Genomic DNA, 4,950 nt, shown 5'->3' on the forward strand with positions numbered 1-4,950 from the left:
AAAAAAAAAAAATGAAAATGCTCGGAATTAAATAAAAATAACAATTTTGTTTTTCCTTTGATGTGTCCCCCGTCGGACGGATTCCTTTTGTTTGTTTTATGTTTATTTTATACAAAAGTTTAGGTATTTTATTTATTGATTGAGGCACTACGAAGTCTGCCGGGTCAGCTAGTATAGTATAAATATTATTTTCGCCATTTAATCGCCATCGTCATTTAAATTCACGATAGCGCGTTGCCACCCATTGCAAGTACGCGACCAATATCCCCGTTTTAGTCAGACCATTAAGAGGAAGTGACGGAAATGAAACGGAAATGCGTTAAATTTCGAATTTGAAATGAAACGAAACGATACGCACGCTACTTAATTTTCTTTGAGAACGTTTTGATGTTTTCAACTTAATTTAAAAACAAACATATAGTCTAAGCTGCGGTGAGGTTTTGATATTTGATAAAAATATTATGGTGTACTGGTGGTAGGACCTCTTGGAGTCCGCGCGGGTGGGTACCACTACCCTGCCTATTTCTGCCGTGAAGCAGTAGTGCGTTTCGGTTTGAAGAGTGGGGCAGCCGTTGTAACTATACTTGAGACCTTAGAACTTGTATCTCAAGGTGGGTGGTGCATTTACGTTGTGGATGTCTATGGGCTCCAGTAACCACTTAACACCAGGTGGGCTGTGAGCTCGTCCACCCATCTGAGCAATAAATAAAAAAAATATCGAGAAAGAAATTACTTATCAGTATTGAACAAAGGGACCGAAAATTTTGAGTATTATTTCCCGTTCAAATACTCGAATGAAATCACAAATATGATATTGGAATAAAATCTCGTATTTAATTTACACTATATTTTCCGTGAAGCACTTAGCGTACTTGCTTGACGACCTCTGGAAACCCATCGCAACAAGGAAATTGAACCAGATCAGCACAAAATCGCTTTGACGTAATATTGGAGTGTCTATAGTTAGAATTTATTTATTTATTTAATTTTTAAGCTGGGAACGAATCACGCACGGTCAGCCAGCTCCAATTTAGGATTCCCTGTGTTATGGGTACCAGAGACTGATATACATACTTATATACGTTTAAATATATACATATATAGATAATAAACACCCAGATGAAGGGCAAACAAACCTGTTCATCACACGAATGTTTGCCCGATGCGGGAATCGAACCCACGACCCTCGGCGCAACAGTCAGGGCCGCTAACTACAGCACCACCGAGTCAGTCAATATACCAAACATTTAGTGCATTTTTAGATTTTTGTGTAAAAATCTCTCTGATTTTGAAAATTTCGATTCTCTTATGGATTGAATCGATAGTTGACTAAAGAAAGTTTCGCAGCTAAGCCGTATGAGAATATTACGCTAAATATACGTGTATTTTTGACTGTAGCACGAAATTTTCAAGTGTTAAACATCTTTGTTACTACTGGTTTAAGTATTATTAACTTCGAACAATTATCTTTAGGTGCCTTCGCTCAGCAGATATTACTTCAGAGATAATTTCGCCTACGTGTGAGCGTGTGTTACTACGTAAAGTTAATTTGACGTTAAAATTATCCCTCAGACACGTGCAAGATGAACATTAAAGGGATATTACGTGCCGTTTTGACATAAAAATAGTTGGGTAATTTCATGCTGAGTATCTTTAGGGAAAATAAATTTCTAGACACTTTACGGTTTGATCTCGCTCTGATTGTTTCCGATGTTTTGAATACTATACAGTTTTCGTGGTCGGGGAAAGTGTTATATAACTTATATTAACTTATATTACGTCGTTGCCTGCGTATTCCGTTTTCAATTAAAATTTAAGGGTAGTCGTCGCAGTATTTTAGCAGAATTACTTTAAATTAATTTTTTTTTTATGTAAAAAAATAAAAACATAAATCTATATGGGTGGACGAGCTTACAGCCCACCTGGTGTTAAATGGTAACTGGAGCCCATAGACATCTTTTTTTATGTATTGTACTTTATGTTTTTGTATTGTATAGGCTATGTTCCATTCTTCAAACTAAAACATGACACTGTTTCGCGGCAATAATGGGCAGTATATCCTTCGTGCAGCTCATCGCTTGCTCAGGTATCATCCTTTATTTTTGAAGTACTACTGGTGGCCGGGAGACCTTTTCACTTTAACCGGGACAGGTGGGCGAGCACGGATTCACTTGGAAAGCTACCTTTAATACCTGTAAGGCTACTTACTATTAAAACTCTTGTTTTTTTATTTTATTTTTTTATTGCTTAAATGAGCCCACAGACATCCACAACGCAAATGTCGCCAGGCACCTTTGAGATATGAGTTCTAAGGTCTCCGTATAGCTACTACGGTTGCCCCACCCTACATATCGAAACGCATTACTGCTTCACAGCAGAAATAGGCAGGGTGGTGGCCTACGCGTGCGGACTCACAAGAGGTCCTACAACCAGTAATTATTCAGATTAATACGCAAAAGTAGTTTTAATTATGTTCACTACTACAAAGAAAATACTATTACACATCGTCACGGTACGAAGAAGCCTTTCGAAGTTGATAAATTAAATTAAATCGTTTTATTGTATTAATAATTAAAATCAACTTGTGTTACCCTGGCAACTCAAGGTACTAAAAGTGTTATGATTAATCGATGATAAAATTTACAGTGAGGAAAACTGTGACATAATCGATTTTTAAAACGGCGGCATATAAATTTTACTAAATCATTAAGTAAAAATGGAATTGAACCAGGTTTTTTTTGTAATTAAATCTTTGAATATAGTTTATGATCGATCCGAATCAGGAATTATATCACAAAATCAAATATACAATTGAACTCACTTGAAGAGATACCTTTTAACTTTTCGCGTTCGACAATGCCAAGTTAGATATGATATATTACTGGAATAAAGCGTTTATGGTTACAATTTTGTGTTTCAAATATAACTATAGTACTTTGTACTCAAGCGATTCATCTATGCCAGTTCAACAGCTTGGCGCCAGATAGCCGCGTGAGTGATGTATCAAAAACAAAACCTGGGAGCAAGTAATATTTTTTTTTTAAACTTATCTGTAATGATATGTGTAAACGTTACAATAAATTTATTTGTATAAATTCATAACCAATGGTAAATTGTATAGACTGACTAGAAGTGAAGGTAATAGCATCCTGCTCATTTCTGATTTCTGACACGAAGCGTAGAAGGATTGGATGGTAAATATTTAAACAAAAATCTACTATTTGTATTGTATTGCTTAGAATAAGGCTGGGCATTCAATTGTATATTAAACAACAGCAGCTAAAATACTACATACATCTTTGTCAAATTAAATTTCAGAATGCGTAATTTTTTTTCTCGATTACAAATCATACTCATCCACTCACGGTACCTAGAATCATCTGAAACAGGCAAGTTCTCTTCCAGAGATAATATTTCTCACGCTCCCGTGAGCTTAGCTGGGAACTTTCCTCCGGTGTTTATTCACAGTATTCTGACCAGTATCGATGCTCATATAAAAACTAATATGAGTAAAAGAATACAGAGCACTATTGGATAGTAAGCAAGAACGAATATTCTAAAATTGATAATTTTACGGGAACGTCAAAAAAAAGTAATGATTTTATGCAGAAAAGTCTAAATTCCTGCCTTTACTACGACTGTAAATTTTGCACAGACAAAATGACGGCACACCGTCCATAAATGAATGGTTGATATCAATGATGTTATAGTAAAAAGAGGTAGATACGTTATATTAGTACTAATACGAAGTCAAGCTTGTCCGCGGCGTATGTACCTATATATATTTATAAACACACTAAACTATACGATATTATGCGGACGAATTAAATCGACAATTAGTTGATGATAATATCATATAGCCGCGTGAGCAGAGTTAACTTGACAAGGTTGTAATGTGTGAAAAAGATAGCATGCTAACTAGCAAGACCGTAAACAAGACGAATATATATTACGCAGTGTCGTTGCGATGTCACGACTTACTTCATAGATTAACAATTAAAATGTCACAGAACTAACATAAAATTATTTGATGCCTACGGTTTAGTAAGCAGAATTGATATATTTAAAATGAACTCCTGACTCTTCTTTTAAGAAATAAAACAGCAAAGGACAAATAATTTAATTTTTTTATTTTCATTTAGTTCATTATTATTTGGCCGCCAATCCGCTTCATGTCTTTGTCTACGTACAATATTTATCCATTGGTTACATCTTAATACATTTGCCGGAAACCTTTAAAAATAATATCAAATTTGTTAATTCATTTCTCGGTTGTTGTGAGCTAATGTGTAGGCAATATCATGGAAATGTCCTTTCTGTTACATTACTCTTTTTAATCTTGACAGACATCTCTCTTACACTCGGTGACCGGAGTATATGCCGTCGCACTCGAGCCTTTTTTAATAAATTTAAGCTAATATTTTGGATTTCTTAAACAATATAAAAGCAAATCAATTTAAAATTAATACTTTCGCATGACATGTCATCCCTAGACTTTTGGGAGTCTTTCTTGTATAGTTTCTACAGTGTCGCATAACACAGGACGGCATTATAAAGAAATTTCGCGGAACAAAAAACACAGTCAACGTTACCAATGCTTTCACGAGACTAAGCTTGAGTGCGCTAATTAGCTCAGTTTTACGGCGCCACTTTACGAACTCAAGTAACTTATCTACCTCTTTTTACTATAACATCATTGGTTGATATGCAGTACAAAAGCGACATTCGCATCAGAGTTCTCAGATCAAATTCGATGGTGACCAAAAAGCTTCTCTTTGCTATAAGCAATAAATACTGTAATCCAACGAATAGGAGATTGTTTCAAAGCTTGACAGGTAAAGTGACGATGATGCGGAGAATCCATTACTTAAGAACTCGTTTTGATGACGTCCTTCTCTTGGATTAACAAGACCTTTTGTCCGTGAGAACCTCGAAATAGATGGTCAGTAA

The 4,950-nt window shown here is 35.4% G+C and overlaps 1 long non-coding RNA gene across 1 annotated transcript; it reads right to left on the reverse strand.

Annotated features, from left to right (window-relative positions):
* Nucleotides 1-3,945: 3,945 nt before the first annotated feature.
* On the reverse strand, nucleotides 3,946-4,601 carry LOC101745596 (uncharacterized). Its single transcript, XR_005245329.2, has 2 exons — nucleotides 4,470-4,601; nucleotides 3,946-4,233 (listed from the first exon to the last, which is right to left on the reverse strand). It is a non-coding gene; the product is annotated as an uncharacterized LOC101745596 (long non-coding RNA).
* Nucleotides 4,602-4,950: the final 349 nt, after the last annotated feature.

Source organism: Bombyx mori, chromosome 12 (assembly GCF_030269925.1).
Source record: "Bombyx mori chromosome 12, ASM3026992v2".
Taxonomy (NCBI): domain Eukaryota; kingdom Metazoa; phylum Arthropoda; class Insecta; order Lepidoptera; family Bombycidae; genus Bombyx; species Bombyx mori.